Genomic DNA, 19398 nt, shown 5'->3' with positions numbered 1-19398 from the left:
CTGTGTGTTGAAACCAAGGCCTCCTTTTGTTTAATGCCATTTCTGGCCCCAGGGCTGCAAAAGGCTAGATAAGCCTATCAAATGTCACTGACTGCAGCTGCCAAAACTGCTGCCCTGCTGCCTGGGGGCACAACTCATAAGCTATGCCCAGGAGACCAGATGCACCAGGAATGGCAGGAAATAGAGGGGTAAATGGACTCTGAGGAATCAAAGATGCTTATAATAAATTATCTCAAAAAGATCCAAAAAATTGGTTTCTCTCAAGGGACACCTATCAGAACAAAAGTGGAAGCTGCCTACTGTGTGTCCATGACCTGAGAATGACTATCTGATAACCTGCAGTAATGGTCAGGCTTTGCATAAGAGAAGATGTTGGTCAATGAAACTTCTTTGTAATTAATAGATTTTTCTTAGTGCAGCAGGGAGAACCAGTGTTTGATACCAGTTGGTATTTGTTCTAAACTTGCTTCTATACAGTCTCATGTTTTTTTAAAAATCTATGTTTAGTAGTTTTCCCCACTGATTTTACTGATAAAGTTTACTTTAGGGAATTTAGAAAAGTCAGACAAGTATAAAGAAACAAGGTGGCAAATTTGGCCACAAGCAGAATTTACTTTTTGGCCTATTTTCTTTCTCATTTCCTGTGTATTTTTCTAGAACTTTTCATAGTTGAGATAATAATGTATATATGTTATATCCTGCTTTTCTCCCCTATTTAGAGTATATTATAAGCATTTTCTCTATATTTGTATTCATTCACTTCAGCCCTTATTAGAGGCAAAAGAAATACTACTCTGAGACAAGTTACTATTGGTTGATTACACCATTTATTTTCTCTCTGGGAGACAGTTTAGTTCAGTGGCTGAGAAAACAGATTCTGGAATCAAGCTGTTGGAGTTTGAATACTGACTACTACCTTCAAGCTGTGTGACATTGGACAAATTAATTAGCCTCTCTGGCTCTTTTTTCTTACCTGAAAAATGAGGATAGTAGTATCTACTTCACAACATGGTTCTAAAGATTAAACGAGTTAATCACATTAAAATTGCTTAGAACAAATATATGGTATAGTGTAAGTGATAGCTATTAGCAATATATGAGTGCATCATTAATTATTCAACCATTCTCCTGTAGCTGGACATTAAGGTTGTTTTCAATTTTTCCACTAGCATAAATAGTCCTTCAATAAACTATCCATTGCACTCATGAGGGGAGGAAAGGATAAATAACCAGGGAGGAGGCATCTGATCAACTTGAAGAGATGATCTCTAATTCTATTTGACAAACATTAACTGAACATTATGGGTGAAGAAAGGATCTAGACTATGTCAGGGATCATGAAGATGAATAGAAGACACCAAGATGCACAAGGGACAGGCTTCAATCTCAAGAAGCTTTAATAAGATTTTCAAAAATTCCAAAATGTTGCCTCCAGAAAGATAATTTCACCATCACATATTTCTACATATCACCTATGTGCACAGAGGTTACAAAATGCCTAATTTCAAATGACCAATACAGCAAGTGGTACAAACTCAGTCAGTCCTCCTTTCTCTCCTTATCGGGAAGACTTGATCAAGAATGCCTGCTTGCCCAACTGGCGTGGCTCAATGGTTGAGCGTCGACTTATGAACCAGGAGGTCACAGTTTGATTCCTGGTCAGGGCACATGCCCGGGTTGCGGGCTCGATCTCCAGTGGGGTGCAATGCTAGAGGCAGCAGATCAATGATTCTCATTACTGATGTTTCTCTCCCTCTCCCTTCCTCTCTGAAATCAATAAAAACACATTAAAAAAAAAAAAAAGAATGCCTGCTTCACAGAAGTGTTGTGCATATTAGGGGTGGCATCTATGAAGCTCTTAGTATAATGTCTGGCACATAGTTAATGCTCAACAAATAATAGCTAACAGTTACTGAACACTTGTCCCAGGTCAGGCACTACATCAAGCAAGTACTTTTCAAATATTCTGTCATTGATCCCTTGCAATGACTCTATTAGGTAGATACTATTAATTTTATTAGTCAGATTTTATAGATAGGAAACTAAGAGGTAAATGACTCAACCAGAGTCACACAAGTAGTAAGTAGTAAAGCTGGATTATTAACCAAGGCATTTGATTAATTACAGTAAGCTAAGGGCTAGTATTAAGATTCTGGTGACTTACGCATTTGAAGGATCATGCCACTCTTTATTGTCCTTCACCCGTATGTATTTTACACATCTCTCCCCCAAAGAGAGCTAATGTTTCATGAAAAAAAGCCACATAACACACAGTGCCCTAATCTAGGAGTCAACAGGCCTGAATTCTATGCCCAACTCTCACGGTCCAGCTTGCAGACCTCAGCCAAGGCAATTCCTCTTTACTACTTCATGAAATGAAGTCAATTGGACTAAATAAGTTTTTTGCAAATATGGCTCACCTTTGGAATCACCTGCAGAATTTATATAAAGTATAAATTCTATTCCCCCTTGTGGTTCCAGGCTCCAACCTTGGCTCTCTGTAATTGTTGTGTGTTTTTTTAAATATATTTTTATTGACTTCAGAGAGAAAGGGAGAGGGAAGAGAGATAGAAACATCAATTATGAGAGAGAATCATTGATCGGTTGCCTCCTGCACACCCCCTACTGGGGATCAAGCCCACAACCCAGGCATGTGCCCTTGACCAGAATTGAATCCGGGACCCTTCAGTCCACAGGCCAACACTCTATCTGCTGAGCTAACCAGCTAGGGCTATCTGTAATTGTTAACACACTCCCCAAGCAATGTTGATGATCAGCAGGATTTGTACATAAATCACTAGGTTACTTCTAAGGCTGTTTCTAGGTTGACCCAGAGAAGTTCATCCACAGGGTAAAAAGCCACCAACCATGCCTGAGCATGTGGTACTCCATGACCAGGGGAGCCTTCTCTCCTGGGACTGCCCTTAGTGAGGGACCCTTTGCCTAAGGATTACGAGCTGTAGATAGCTGAAATATGGCTGCTATCTTAGCCATTTTCTTGTTAGCTAACATCGCCAATAGTTAATTGACCACAAGGAGCTGGGCAATAGCATTTGGAAAAGGCCACTTTTCCCCAACACTAGACTAGTTCCTAAGGTTCAAATGTCTCCTAGGAAGCTACTTCAGTTTTCCAACCCCTCTCTGTATAAGGTACAATACAAAACCTTGGTAGTTTCCCATAAGAAACCTGCATTTCTCTACCAGGAGCTGGTGAGGAAACTGGTGATTTGAATTAACCAGTCACCAGCTCTGCTGAAGTCTAAGTATGTGTGCAATAAGATAGGCATTTGGGGAGCACTAGCAAGGTTTTGTGCAGGGTATAGGCCCTGAATGATGCAGCATTATCTAGTACAGCCTTCCTTGGTGAGATCATAAAGCACTCAACCATCCAGTTCAGTTGGCAAATAGGTGGCTTATGATAACAGCCTGCACCTCCCTAACCAAAAAGGCCTCAGAACATCACAAGGCCACAACCTGGAGGCCTCAGAATGACTCCATCCAGAAGGTAGAAACACAGGCTGGCTGAAGCAGAAGTCTGATGTGTGATTGTGTGAGGATTTGGGGATGGAGAGTACAGGCACTTGTGTGAAATATATGCCATTGCATTAAAAGGGTTGCATCAAATCAGCTTGGGCGCCATCAAGTGGTCTGTAATTCCAGGAAGCAAAGGGATGCCATCTATCACATTTCTTTGACCAGTTTCTCTGGGAGGCCCTTCTCAAACTTACAGGAAGGGTGGGTACTAGGAAACTCATTTCCTTGCCCAAAATAAGAACTTCTGAAAAGTTCTTAAGTTCACATTCAGAGTGAACTTCACAGGATGGATTTGTATTTGCAGAATCTGGGACTCTTCTGATGGTGGGGTTAAGAAAAAAGGTCACAGTGCACCTGCTTGATTTTAATCTACCCACTTTAATATACGTTACTCATTTAGAAGACTTCCAAGGCACTTTCCTATACATCTTTTAATTGATCTCTCTTTCATAGATAAATAAACTAAGGCTTAGACACTCAAATACCCTGTCAACCCTTGCTAATAAGTGACAGAGTTTGAACTAAGGCCCACATCTTCTGACTCAGATGTTAATGCTGATAAAGGGACCACAGGGCAGCCGGAAAATATAGAGACGAAGACTTGATTTAAAAAAAAAACAACACACACACACACACAAAAAAAAAAAAAAAAAAAAAAAAAAAAAAACAGAAACTGCTGTGGGCCAGCCTCACCTAATGAGGCCCCTGAGAGGAATCAGGACCTGCTCATTATTTTCTGACTTTCCATAGTGGTCAGGGATTATTAGTCTGGCTTTTCAGCCTGTCTCTTCAAAGGGCTAAGAAAAATATATAAAGCGATAAGGGGAGATTGTGGGGAATGACCAGAAGCCCGGTGGAATGCTATTGTTGTTGCTGTGAAGAAGGAAGTCACCCATCTGAGATAGCTTTGTGTGAGGCTGGACCTCTGATAAGGCATTTCCTTCACTCCAGCATTTTTGGCACAAAGAGTGAAGTTCTTGCAGCCTTACTGCTTCTTAGATCTCATGAACTAGAAGAAATCGTAATTCTCAGTTATTGATTACTGAGGCGAAATAGAGTGTGTTAAGATTATGATCTGAATATTCCAGAATGATGTGAGAGATAATAATGACTTGCTCAAATTACTGAACCAGGAACTGAACTATACTATAGCTAATCCTCACAAAGGCCCAGTGAAGTGTCCATCATTAATTGTATTTGGAACATAAATAACTGAGGCTTAAGAAGTTTAAATAACTGGTCAAAGGCCGGGTGTCTTGTAATTGGCAGAGCTGGGGACTGAACTAACATGTGTATGACTTCAAAGGCACTCTTTAACCGCTATGCTCATCAGTTTGTACTTGGAGACAAAGTAATGTGAGGATCACCTGATGCATCTCCCCATTATTTCTGTCACTAGGACATGCTTCTGCTTTTTTATTCTTCTCAAATGACCCCTTTCTTCTCACTCTGCCTATATGAACATACTCCTCCTCTAAGGTCTAGTTCAACCCTAAGCTTCTCCAGGAAGCTGTGAGTCCAAAATGATCTCTTCCTTCTCTAAAGTTTTAAAGATACTTGCAGAAACTGGTACAACCATTATGGAAAACAATATGGAGTTTCCTCAAAAAATTAAATATGGAACTGCCATTTGACCCAGTGATCCCACTTTTGGGATTATATCCTAAGAAAACCAAAACACCAATCAGAAAGAGTGTATGAACCCCTATGTTCATAGCAGCGTAATTTACAATAGCTAAGATCTGGAAACAGCCCAAGTGCCCATCAGTAGATGAGTGAATAAAAAGCTGTGGTACATTTATACCATGGAATACTACGCTGCAATAAAAAAGAAGAATCTCTTACCCTTTGAGACAGCATGGAGGGACCTGGAGAATATCATGCTAAGTAAAATAAGTCAGTCAGAGAAAGACAAGTATCGCATGATTGCACCCACATGTGGAATCTAAGTAACAAAATAAACTGATAAATGGAGTGGATCCAGAGACATGGAAGCATGGAACAGAGTGTGGAATCTCAAAGGGAATGTAGGGGAGAGTGGTGTGTGGGAGGTAATCAACCAAAGACCTTGTATGCATATATGCATAACCCATGGACAAAGAAAATAGGGTGCTGAAGGTCTGGAGTGGGGACCTGCTCATTATTTTCATGCAATACTTTCAACAATATAGAATGATTAAATAAATAAATAAAGATACTTGCAGAATTTCTGAGACCTTAATTTTTTCATTCATTAAGTATATAACTAAATGAGATTTGATTTGTTTGTTTTAATATATTTTTATTGATTTTATGGAAGAAAGAAGGAGAGAATTAGAAAATCAACAATGAGAGAGAATCATTGATTGACTGCCTCCTGCATTCCCCACACTGGGGATCAAGCCCACAATCCAGGCATGTGACCAGGAATCGAACAGTGACCTCCTGGTTCATAGGTCAACACTCAACCACTGAGCCACACCGGCCAGGAGAGGTTTGGTGTTTATGCTCTTTTAAATAAATATATTAGGCATTTAATAGAAACACCCTTTGTTTTATGTAAATAAATCCACAAATAGGGACAAATTTTCTTTAATAGATTAAGAGATTTTAATTGAATCAGTTCAGAACCTTTTCGCCTCACTTAGCCATTCCACAAATTTGAACCCAGGGTCACATTGGTAGGGAAGTGTGCATTTTTCCTGGTTCATCCATGTCCTGGAAATAGACTTACTCCTATTAGTTGACATTTTCCTTTTGGATCCCCTCCAAGGTCTTTAATAAAACTACAAGGCCAGGCCTCTATGATGGGCCTCTTCATTCCCTAAATAACTAATGAGAGTAGCTAACTCGATGTGGTAAGGGTGCTTCAGCAGGCTTTGGGGCAAAGAAAAACAGACTTTGATCACTGCCTTGCTTTTTACTAGCCAGGTGGCTTTGAGCAAGGCTCTTAACTCTTTTAAGTCTATGAAATGGGGTTACTATAGTGCTTGAAGGATCACAATAAAGATCAGCTCTAAGCTATTAAGTGCAGTACCAGGCATCATGTAAATACTTCCCCAGCATTGTTTGGGATGTGCAGGTTCTTGACTCATGCAGGGAAGATTTTAAGACGCAAGTCCAGGTGAAAGTGAGAGTAAGTTTATTAACATTTTGGACAAAGGGCTTTGGATAGAGAGAGCAAAATCTTAGGAACAGGATTGAGCCAAGGCAGGGCTGCTCTGGCTCCAAGAAAAGCTCCATAGTCCAGTAGGTGTACTTGCTGTGTTTAATGATCCATTGCCAGTCCCTAGAGCAGTTAAGCTGGGGCAACCTGTATAACTGTTAATACAATCAATGGACTCTGAATCCCAGATCACCCAGGGAATAGCTGGGCAACGTTGGCCAAGTAACCTACTCTCTCTGTGCCTCAGCTTTCCCATAGGTGAATCATAGATAGTACTGAAATGAGATAATCTATGTAACATACTTAGAAAGTGTGAGCACAGCCCTAGCCTGTTTGGCTCAGTGGATAGAGCATCAGCCTGTGGATTGAAGGGTCTCTAAACCTTTCTTAATTTTTCAAATTGTCTACAATGGGCGTGTATTATTTATTACTTTTATTTTTAATCATGGTAAATTTTGCCATTTTAACAATTTTTAGGTCTACAGTTTAATTAATAATATTTTTTTAAAATCTTCTTGTGTTTTTCTCAAGTGAAGAAGAACCCCAGGCCTAGGACCTCATCCACACTGTTGACCTCTCAGAGTGACTGACAGACACCATGAGTGGAAGGAAGCATGGCCACTGCTGATGCCTGCACACCCAACCCCTTTGCCCTGGTAAACACTGTTATGATTTTGGAACATGTACCTGCCAGTTGAGGGTTGGCAATTTGGCCCCCAGTGTAAGGAATAATTCCTCCCTAAAGTCAAGGCATTAACATGCTTGTCATGTCTAGACAATGAAGGGCCTCCTTCATTTCCAAGCCTCTTCGTTTGGTCTCTGATACTGCTCCAAACACATGCAGTTTCCAGGCATTTCCTCCAATGCTCACAATTCAGGGGAGTGCCCCTCAGGCTTCAGAATCCCCCAAAATTACCTTGGGCTTCCTGAAAAGTATAAAAAGGAAGATGTGGGGAGTCTTCACCTAGTTCTGAAGGCTTGGTCTCATTCTGCAGCTTGTGTAATGAATCACCACAAGTTAGAGAGAACACCTTGTGTAATAGAAGCCTGGCTGGAGGGAAGAGCCACCTGGTTGCAGGCCTGAGTTTTTGTTACGAACCCAGGTCCAAGGAGGAAATGCCAACCTTGATGTACCTCCTCGGTTTTTCTGTAATTCCATTATTTCTTATTTTCATTCTCTTCCTTCTCCATATTCATGCATCTAATTCCTTTATTCACCAATCATTATTTACCTCCTACTATATATCAGGCTCTGTGTTAGGGATGCAATACTGACACTAAAGATAACGGTAATAATCTTATTAAATGCCAAATACTATGCTAAAAAGCTTTGCCTGCACTTTCCCATTCAACTCTTACAACAACTCTACAAAGAAGGGACTATTTATACCCCATTTTACAGAATATAAATCTGAAGCTCAAAGAATAAGACATTTGCACAAGAGAACTTCTGGATGAGGTGGCAAAATGACACTTAGATTAAAGGATCTCCAACATATTACATCCCATTAATATGTCATCCTACCTAATAAAAGTGTAATATGCAAATTGACCCTAACTTCACTACACCCACAAGCCACGCCCACAAGCCAATCAGGAGCAAATATGCAAATAAACCCAACCAAGATGGCTACAGCCACAGAGAGCGGGAGGGAGGTTTGGGTTTCCCGGGCAACAGAGGAAGCCAAGCTTTCTGCCTGCCTTTGCTGGCCTAAGCCTCCACTCAAGGCTACAAAGTTTCAATTATAGAAGGTAAACAAATCCAAACAGAAATGGCGGCAGCTACGGAGCTGGAAAGAGCAGGAGGCAAAGGTTTTCCCCAGCAATGGAAGAAGCAAAGCTTTCCACACACCCTGGCCAGCCGAGGCCTCTGCTTAAGGCTACAAAGTTTCAATTATAGAAGGTACACAAACCCCAAAAGAAATGGCTGCTGGCCACGGAGCAAGTAGGAGGCTTGGCTCCGCTCCAGGCTACAAAGTTTCAATTGTAGAAGGTACATAAATTCTAGATACCAGGGCCTCTGCTTGGGTCACCAGGGGGCATGGCTGGCCTGCAAACCACCACAGGCCCCTCGCTCAGGCCACCCCACACCCCAAGGGAACCCCCACCCTGATCCGGGACACCCTTCAGGGCAAACCAGCTGGCCCCCACCCATGCACCAGGCCTCTATCCTATCTAATAAAAGAGTAATATGCAGATTGACCATCACTCCAACACACAAGATGGCTGCCCCCATGTGGTCAAAGATCCTGCCCGCATGTGGACACAAGATGGCCACCAAAAGATGGCCAGCAGGAGAGGGCAGTTGGGAGGCACCAGGCCTGCAAGGGAGGGCAGTTGAGAGGGACCAGGCCTGCAAGGGAGGGCAGTTGGAGGCGATCAACCCTGCAGGGGAGGGCAGTTAGGGGTGACCAGGCCAGCAGAGGAGGGAAGTTGGGAGCAAACAGGCTGGCAGGGGAGCAGTTAGGCATCAATCAGGCTGGCAGCAGAGTGGTTAAGTGGTGATCAGGCTGGCAGGGGCAATCAGGAAGGCAGGCAGGCGAGCGGTTGGGAGCCAGCAGTTCTGGATTGTGAGAGGGATGTCCGACTGCCCGTTTAGGGGTCCCTCAAGGGGTCCCAGATTGGAGAGGGTGCATGCTGGGCTGAGGGACACCCCCCCCTCCGTGCATGAATTTCGTGCACCGGGCCTCTAGTTCAAGTATAAATGCAAAAGGCAGACATTCTCAAATATGTAAGAACTCAAGAAATGCAGCATGCATGCATGAGCCCTTCTTGAAAACATAAGCTCCACCTGATCAAGAGTTGAATCAGAATAAAAAAGCTCAGAAATGCTAGTGAGAAAAAAAAACAAAAAAAACCCACAGTAGTGAGCATCAAATCCATGTAGATATCAAAGCAAAGTTAAATAAAAGGAGAAGTGATAGGAGAAGAATGAGTGATCTTTACAAAGAAATAATACTGACCAACAACATCAACAACAAAAAATGGTAGGAGGGGAGAAGGAGTTGGAAGAAGTATAATAGTGCTAGTCTCATGTTTTCTAGTAAGCCATCAATTGGTGGTATCTAAAAATAAAATATGATGTTTTTGGAAACATAGTAACTCCAACTCTTAATGGTTTTTATAATTCATTTTTTCCATAACCTTACACAGGAGCCAGATAGCAAGTACTAAAAGCAAATATTACTGTGTGTTTGCCATACACTTACTGCTTTAACCCTTTGCACTCGCTTGCTTTTTTCTCGATTCCTTTATTCTAATGCTAACCGTGTCAAGTCACACTCGACATCCGAGTGCAAAAGGTTAAGTTCTTTACACATATGAATTTATTTAACCCCATCAATAGTCCCATGAAGTAGAGTTTATTACTAACCCCATTTTATGAAAGAGGAAATAAAACACAGAAACTTTAAACTAAAACTAGCAAGTTAAGGAATCAGAATTCAAAACCAAACATCCAGTCTCCCCAGCTCATGTACTTCACCCCCTCTTTTTCATGGCTCAGTGAGAATGAGAAATGGCCAGAAGTAAACAATAAGGAAGGGCAGATATCCTGTAAATTAGAGTGTGTGCACCCCTGCCCCCATCAAGGCATTCAGCTTCTATTTCTTTAAATAAACTGTGTGCAGCCAAGCAAAGTACCTCCTTGGGTGAATATGCAGCCTGCTGGTCTCAGGCTTTAGAAGGATTTAAAGGAACTGCTAATATCTCAATATCCCTTGTGGTAAAGAAACATTTGAATGTCAGCGATCCCTTGAATTTCACTGGGTACTAATTGTTGTTGTTATATATTTTTTTTATTTTTAAACAACATAATATGGAATAATCCTCTGATTATAATTTTTTTATATTTTCATGTATCATTCTAACATACTACTTGGAAAAATCTATAATCATGCTCACCAATACTTTTATTTCTGAACTAGAGGCCCAGCGCACGAAATCATGTGTGGTTAGGGTCCCTAGGCCTAGCCTGCAATCAGGACCATTTTCTGCCCGTTTGCCAGTCCCTGGCCACCGCTGCCGCCGCCAGCCAGCTGGTTTCCCTCATAGGCCCCCCACCTCATAGCGACTGGTCGAGTGATCATTCTGGTCATTATGCTTATGATCTGGCCTTTTATTATATAGGATGGTGAGATTTGAAGGTCACTTGTTGCTTTCTTCCTTGTACTTTTCTAAATAATGTCTACCACTTTAGTAAAAAACAAAGATTTTTGAGAAAAGAAAATGAGAAACTTGCTTAAGTTTATATACCTTGAAGCAGAGATGCAAACTCATATCTTCTAGTCCAGTGGTTCTCAACCTTTCTAATGCCGCGACCCTTTAATACAGTACCTCATGTTGTGGTGACCCCCAACCATAAAATTATTTTTGTTGCTACTTCATAACTGTAATTTCGCTACTGTTAATGAATCGTAATGTAAATATCTGTGTTTTCCAATGGTCTTGGGCTCTACAGCAGCGGGTCTCAACCTGTGGGTTGCGACCCACTGGTTGAGAACCGCTAGCAGGGTTGCCTAAGGGCATGCAGGAAGCATCCAGTCAATGATTCTCTCTCATCATTGATGTTTCTCTCTCTCTCTCTCTCTCTCTCTCTCTCTCTCTCTCTCTCTCTCTCTCTCTCCCCCTCTCCTTCTCCCTCTCCCTTCCTCTATTTCTAAAATCAGTAAAAACGTATCCTCGGGTAAGGATTTAAAAAAGAGAGAGAGAGATTTGGGTAAACAGACACAGACACATACATGAAAGGAGGCCATATGAAGGTAGAGGTAGAGATTAAAGTGATGCAGCTACAAACTAAGAAATGTCAAGGATTGGTGCAACCACCAAATGCTGGGAGACAGGCATGGAACACATTCTCCCTCAGTGCCTCAAGAAGGAACCAACCCTGCCAACACCTTCATTTTTTTACATCTAGCCTTAAAATATGTGAGAGAATAAATTTCTGTTTTTTTAAGCCATCCCATTTGTACTGCTTTGTTTCAGAAGCCCTATCACAGTGGTGATGACAACAAATGTGATTATTTGATTCTGAAAGGAAATGCATCAACATTTGAAAAATGTACATAACTCAGTGAACCAATATTTCAAAAAATCCAGTGTATAATTTTACAAAATAATGTATGTGTAAAAGATCCATTCAAATTGTAAAATAGACCAATATATCTATATATATAAAAGGCTAATGTGCAGTGTCCCCTTGGGAATTTGACCAGGAGACTGGGAATGCAATCACTCACTATGATGTGCACTGACCACCAGGGAGTGGCGCAGAGCAAAGGAAGGCCCTGGCCAGCAGCCGTGGAAGGAAGGCCCCAGCTGGCAGCCGGAAGGCCCCGATTGGCCTCGATCACTGGACAGGCCTATGGACCCTACCCGTGCATGATTTTCATGCACTGGGCCTCTAGTTTTAATATAAGAGAGTATAAAAAGTTCACTATAAGGTTTCAGTTGCCACTAACCTTTAAGAAACTAATACTTGTTGTACGTTGGAGTAGTATCAAAAAAAGCAATATACAATTATTTGAAAAGGCTGTTAAAAAAAAACACCCTCCCTTTTCTAACTATTATCAGTGTGAAGTTGGATTTTCTCCAAATACTTCAACCAAAATAACATTTTGGAAGAGATTGAATGCAGAGGCAGATATGATCATCCAGCTGTCTTATATTAAGCTGACATTTAAAAGGTTTGCAAAAATGTAAAACAATGCAATTCTTCTCATTAATTTGTTTTGTTTTGAAAATGGAGTTGTTTCATAAAAATATCTTATTTGTGTTAATATGTGATTGATCTACTGTTATTTTAAGTAAATATTTCAAAATTTCTGTTTTAATTTTTAATAAATAAATATTTCTAACTACACATAGCTACAGCAATTGAAGGCCCAAGAAAGCATAGTATCACAAAGGGAGATAACTGCCCTGAGAAGAGTGCTCAGGATGGAGTTCAAGGTTACACCAACATTAAGGTATAACAAGAAAGCCAGCTAGAAACTAATCTATGAATAAGAAAAAGAGTGTCCATGGAGAAGAGAAACCTTGCAGAAAGGGATGTCACAAAAATGAAGCAAGGCAGAATTTTTAAGAAGGGAAGGATCAATAGCAGCAAATACTATAAGCTATCATTGGAGTCATTATAATATCATTGTAATTAGCTAGTTATTAATAATAGGAAAGGAGCAAAGGGGTAAGCCAGACATTACAGGCATGTCATTTGGGCAGCTTCACCAGGAAGCTGCAACTTTGCACTCCCCAGGGAACCACCCGCATATTCCCTGAAAGACACTGGGGGAAGGAATCCAACAAAGGGAAGACAGACGCATCATGGGGTGACATAGGGAAGGTACTTACTTGCCTGTCAGTCAAACCTGGGGACACAAATGATTGGCCAGAATGGGCATGGCAACTGCAAGTGCACAAAAATTTGGGAATACATAATCTCCTAAACAAAGGAGGTCTCTCTCTTGTGACTGTTGGTTCTCTTGTGCTCTTGTCTCTCTCTTGGCTTCCTTACTTTCGCCCATGTTTCCTCCATAGCCATGTGGCCCTGCAGACCTGACATGCAATGAACTGATAGACTGTATCAGGGAATACAAACTATGCTAGTCTAATGCTGAATTGGATTCTGCTCCAACATAGAAAGAAATTCTGGGCACTGACTCTGATTTTAGCTCTGCTAAAGCCCCAGCTACACTTCTATGACTGGACAAAGGGAAATGGGACCTTGGAAACTCAGGGATGTAATCCCATGGAAATAAAACTTTCTACTATATTGTATCCTCCCATCTGAGTCTCAGAAAATTCTGATAGATAAATCCACCCCTACTAACAACTGAGGGAGACAATTATTGACCAACTAAAGCCGTCTAGAGAAAGAAGAAAAGTCATGGAGGCAGCAGGCATGAGCTGCTCGACAGTAACCAGCCTAAGATCTGGTGGAAGTTAGAAGAGTCATATTTACATGATGAGTGAGAAGAAGGCCAGAGAACAGAAATTCAAAATCAGAAAAGGGAGGTAGAAACAACAGGACAAGACCCTCCAAGAGGGCTAGAGGATCAGAAGATAGGACTTTCAAGTGCCCAGTAGACAGTGGGGTGTAGAAGGCAAGCCGATAATGACTTTGGAACTAAACTATCTGGTCCAGACTGAAAGTTTGTATCCTCTTAGTATTCTTATGTTGAAACTCTAATCCCCTCTTAACCCCCAATGTGATAGTTCAGAAGTGGGGCTTTGGGGAGATAATGAGATCATGAATGAGGGTAGGGCCCCTATGATTAGTGCCCTTTTAAGAGACAAGAGAACTTTTGCCCATCCCCTTCCCTCATCTCTGTCCCATTCCTGATAGATCCTCCCTCTCCCCAACTGGTGGGCGGAGTATGACGTAACTTGCGTCTGCCATTGGGACATCCCTGAGACATTGAACCACCAATCAGCGTGTGTCAAGTGCCCTGAGGCCCACCCCTTCCCATTCTGCCCTGGGCCCAACCCCTTCCTATTCCTCCCCTCAAAAGGCGTCTCCACAGCTCCACATGTTGCTGTACTCTCTCCATCTAGGAGTCAGCCCGGTTGGGTCCCTTCTTCTTCTCCTCCCCCTCCTCTAATCCTGGTTTCTCTACCACCTCCATAATGAATGTTGCTCGTTAGTGCGGAATAAACCTCCTCTTTAACATGTCTTGGTCTCTGACTCCCATTTCCTGCCCCTCAAACCTTAAAATTCCCTTATTTCTGGGTTTATTAAAAGGTAGTTTAAAACTTCAAACTCAGGGAGGAACCAACATGGCGGCAAAGGTAAACAACTAAACTGCCGCCTCGAACAACAAGTTCAAAACTACAACTAAAAGACAAAACGTCTACCACCCAGAACCACGGGAAAGCTGGCTGAGTGGAAGTTTTACAACTAAGAAGGAAAGAGAAAGGAGCACAAATGCTGAAAAGCTGAAGTACGGAGGCGTGAATTGGGCTGGTGGCGGGCGACTGGGCGCATGGCTTTTTTTCAACCCGAAGGGAGACAAGCTCCCAATCACTCTGAAATCCAATTTCTGGGGACATGTGGGGGACCCAGACACCTACGGGGAGAAGCTGGACTCTCAGCCATCGGGTCGGAAAGTGAGAGTGACTTTTTTGCAGAGGTGCGCCCAGCAATCATTGTTTACTGCGCTGGAGCACAGGACGCAGGGACTTGGAAACACGGAGAGGGAGAGACAGCTGATTGCCATTTGCCATGCCCTAGTCTAGTGACGCCCTCAGATCCCGCCCCGCCCTGAGACCCCGCCCTGCACATTCTACAAACCCGCCCAGGCTCCACACAGCGGCTTTTGCATATAAATGGCCTGTTCTGTGGAAGCTTAACCAAATAAACTGCAGCTCCAGTCAGACTGCTCCAAAACTGCCAAACTCCAAGCAAAGAGGAGAAAACTGTAGTTCTTGCTGTAGCTCCTGCTGGGTGGCCTCAGACAGTAGCTGACCTGCACCCCATTAGAGATCCAGAACTAGTGTATCTAGTGGTTGGTGTGAGACGACACCAGATTTCAACTACTCTCATAAGGGTCACATTCAAAAGGCAGACTCAGTGAGCACCAAAGCCCTACTGTAACAAGTCCTGCCCCATAAACGTGTCTCCAACACAGCAATTCTTCCATTATAGACACAGCGGGTCCTCACAGTCAATTGGCCTGGAGGTCAATTCCTCCCAGTGACACCAACAACAATCAAGACTTAACTACAACAAGGCTGTACACACAGTCCACAAAGGGGTGCACCAAGAGTGTCCACCTCAGGTAACTGGGAGGCTGACCCGTTGAATCAATAGGACACCTAGTAACACAAAGCTACCCTACCAACTCAGGGAAGCAGCGAAAATGAGGAGACAAGGAAACAGATCACAAACGAAAGAAATGGGAGAGAACAAATGACTGGACATAGAGTTCAAAATCACGGTTATAAGGTTTTTCAAGAATTTCCTGGGAAAGGCCGATAAATTTAATGAGACCCTCGAGGATATAAAAAAGGACCAACTAGAAATTAAACATACACTGACTGAAATAAAAAATATTATACAGAGACCCAACAGCACACTAGAGGAACGCAAGAATCAAGTCAAAGATTTGGAATACAAAGAGGCAAAGGACACTCCTCCAGAGAAGCAAGAAGAGAAGAGAATTCAGAAAGTTGAAGATAGTGTAAGAAGCCTCTAGGACAACTTCAAGCATACCAACATCAGAATTATGGGGGTGCCAGAAGAAGAGAGAGAGCAAGACACTGAAAACCTATTTGAAGAAATAATAACAGAAAACTTCCCCCACCTGGTGAAAGAAATAGACTTACAAGTCCAGGAAGCACACAGGACCCCAAACAAAAGGAATCCAAAAAGGACCACACCAAGGCACATCATAATTAAAATGCCAAGGGCAAAAGACAACGAGAGAATCATACAAGCAGCAAGAGAAAAACAGTTAGTTACCTACAAGGGAGCACCCATAGGATTATCAGCTGATTTCTCAACAGAAACTATGCAGGTCAGACGGGAGTGGCAAGAAATAGTCAAAGTGATGAATAGCAAGAACCTACACCCAAGATTATTCTACCCAGCAAAGTTATCATTCAGAATTGAAGGGCAGATAAAGAGCTTCACAGATAAGAAAAAGCTAAAGGAGTTCATCACCACCAAACCAGTATTATATGAAATGCTGAAAGGTATTCTTTAAAAAGAGGAAAAAGAAGAAAAAAGTAAAGATAAAAATTATGAACAATAAATACATATCTATCAACAAGTGAATCTAAAAGTCAAGTGAATTAAAAATCTGAGGAACAGAATAAACTGGTGAATATAATAGAATCAGGGGCATAGAATGGGAGTGGATTGATAATTCTCAGGGGGAAAGGGGTGTCTGTGTGGGGGGTATGGGAAGAGACTGGACAAAAATTATACACCTATGGATGAGGACAGCGGGGGGGGGGAGGTAAGGGCAAAGGGGGGGTGGGAACAGGGTGGAGGGGAGATATGGGGGGAAAAAGGAGAAACAATTGTAATAATCTGAACAATAAAGATTTATTAAATTTAAAAAATAAATAAATAAATAATAAAATAAAACTTCAAACTCACTTATACAGATTGGAGCTGGGTTTCTGATGATGAGCACCACTTCCAGTGAGATATGGCCAGAAGGGAGGGGAGAGGGGACAATGTCACTCTCCCTACCCAGCCCTTGTGTGATTTGGTCTGCTGTTACTGCTGCTTCTCTGACTAATGCTGGCTGGCCCACTTGTCCCCTGTGTGGTAGATGTCCAAGTGCTGAGTCGGTTGTGCACTCATCTGAGAACTATTCTGAGGGCCCCCATATGGGAGATCCAGGTTGGCTCAACTGCCTCCACCCCACTGCCGCTTGCCCCCATCAGTCTGCCACTCTGCTGGGTGAGGGGCACAACACACATCCTTCCCAAGGGGAGGAGCCAGCAAGGCACCTTCACTTGACCTTCATCATCATCAGCAGGATACTCTGCTATTTGCCTTTGACAATCCCCTATTTCTCCAGTCTTGGAGTGAGGGGTGGGGGTTGTGGTGGTTGCTAAGGGCAACAGGGCTGGTTCTGCCACATCTTAATAAGCCCCAGGAAGGCAGCTGTACCTAAATTGGCAGCTGTCTTTAGAAGGAAGGGGAGGAGTACTACCACCTGTTATTTTCAATTGTAGGCCCTGGTGCCTAAAGCCACAAACAGGAAAACCCCTTCTCAGCCTGTCAGATAGCTGGTGAGAAGTAGGTAGGTGCTGGCTTAGCTCAGAGCTGCAAAGACGTGAGCTTAGAAAATCATACCTGGCCAGATCTCAAGGCACTGATAGATAATTTAGGTGAACTAATTTAGCCTGATCTTGAATTTCATGGTGTCTTTGAAGGGTTTCACTTGAAAAGAATGGCACGATCATATAAGGTTTTCAGAAGAATCAGTCTGGTGGGAGGTTGTTAGGTCTGATCAAATAATTGAATCGATACCCCCTCCCCTGGGAAACTGACCTTCAGACCATTTTGCAGCCGACATTCTTTTTCACTTAGACCACATTCCATTTGCTAACATCATTACATTTCCTCTCCAGACTTGTCCAGGATCTGGACCTGCCCACAGAATTCCCATCGAAAAAGCCCACCTACAGTCCTTTCAAATCTCAGACTCCCAGTCCCTGGATGCTGACGCCATTTTGGGCAGCCCATCTGGTTTGCAGATGATCTAATAAATTTATGATCCCTTACCACTTTTGGCCTCCTGCGTTCCTTCTTCAGCGACCCTAACAGAGGTCAAGACTAGAAAATGGTAAGGATCTGCACCAGGAGTGATGGTGAAGAGTCCTCCCATAGTAAGGATGCAGGTCTGCCTCTGGATAGACCTTCTTGGGCTCAGGGCACTGCTGGCACATCTGTGTGCCATTGCAGTGCTCTGCCTGAGGCAGATTAGTAAGAAGCTAGGAAAATCCCTTGGCAAGTGGAATAGGGAAACTGAGACAGATAGCTGCAAAATAAACTAGCTGAGCAATTTACAGTCAGATACAGAAGGTCACCAGGATGAAAAGCTCCAGGTGCCTAACAAGGGACAAAACTGGGAAAACAAGGACCTCGCCCCCAGGGTAACCTTGCCTCCCCTGGCTTTTCCACCCTGGAGATAACATCTAGGTCTCAGTTGTATTTCAGCTCCAGGCCCAGAAAAGCAGCAAAACCCCATGGCTGACATCTAGACCAGCTGCAGTGAATAATGACACTCTGCCCTTGTGCCAACCAATCTATCAGTGGAGACCAAGACCCTGAAAGGACCCACCTAGAAAGCTGATGAATATTCTATTGAGATCCTCCCCTGGGACCTCTCCTAAGCTCTCCACCCTTAAAAGCTTTTAGGAAGGAGGACCCAGCATGCTCTCCGTCCTGGGGCCTTCTCCTTCCTCCTCTTTTTCCTCCACATGCATGCATCTCCTAAACTCTAAGGGGCCCCACCGAGGCTTGCAATCAGGGAGCACTGGGCAGTGGCAGCTTGTCCTGGGCTAGCCCCTGTCAATGTAAGGAACGTTCAAACCTGAGGAGGATTTTTATGAGTTTATTTGAGCCAAACTGATGACAATTGCCAGGAAGCAAAATCTCTACGCATTGCGAAAATGCTCCTGACAGTGGCAGTTTTGCACCTTGTTTCACACATTACAATAAAAAAGAGGAGACATAAGTGGGTAACATGAAATCCACTGATGATAGATTAGAGGGGTGAGAGAAAGCAAAGCAGAGGTGGGGAAACGTCTGGGATTGGATAAAAAGTAAAACGATAGACTTATACTGTACATGTTTTATAGAAGTGGGTATAAGATAGTTAACAGTCAACAATTAGCATGGTAACAATAACAGTGAGGAGTTTTGTGGTCTCTGCTCTGGTGCGGTGGTTGTGTCTGGAAAAAGGGAAGTTACCTTGACATTCCAAAGGTATGTTACCATAAATGCAGAAGACAATTGACAGGCTAAATTAAGGTAAAGATTGAGTTTTGTCAGGGAAGATTCTAGCCTAGGACCGAATCTGACTACCCACCATAAAGTTTTAGTTAAAAAGGTTTAATTTCAGACCAATCTATGTAGTTGCTTTAGATCTCTGAGTTTATAAGGTTGCCACGCAGGCCTTCCCTGAGCTTATAAAGTTTAGTATGTTGCCCCTTTTTGTCCACACACCCTGACCCTGTCTCCAAGGCCCCCTTTTCTCTGA

General features: G+C 42.7%; 1 long non-coding RNA gene across 1 annotated transcript; it reads left to right on the top strand.

Annotated features, from left to right (window-relative positions):
• Positions 1–3441: 3441 nt before the first annotated feature.
• LOC129147873 (uncharacterized) lies at positions 3442–17826 on the top strand. The gene is made up of 3 exons (XR_008555090.1): positions 3442–3505; positions 7216–7335; positions 17765–17826. It is a non-coding gene; the product is annotated as an uncharacterized LOC129147873 (long non-coding RNA).
• Positions 17827–19398: the final 1572 nt, after the last annotated feature.

The sequence above is a fragment of the Eptesicus fuscus genome, chromosome 3 (genome assembly GCF_027574615.1).
Source record: "Eptesicus fuscus isolate TK198812 chromosome 3, DD_ASM_mEF_20220401, whole genome shotgun sequence".
Lineage (NCBI taxonomy): Eukaryota > Metazoa > Chordata > Mammalia > Chiroptera > Vespertilionidae > Eptesicus > Eptesicus fuscus.
This window is presented reverse-complemented; position numbering and strand designations above follow the sequence as displayed.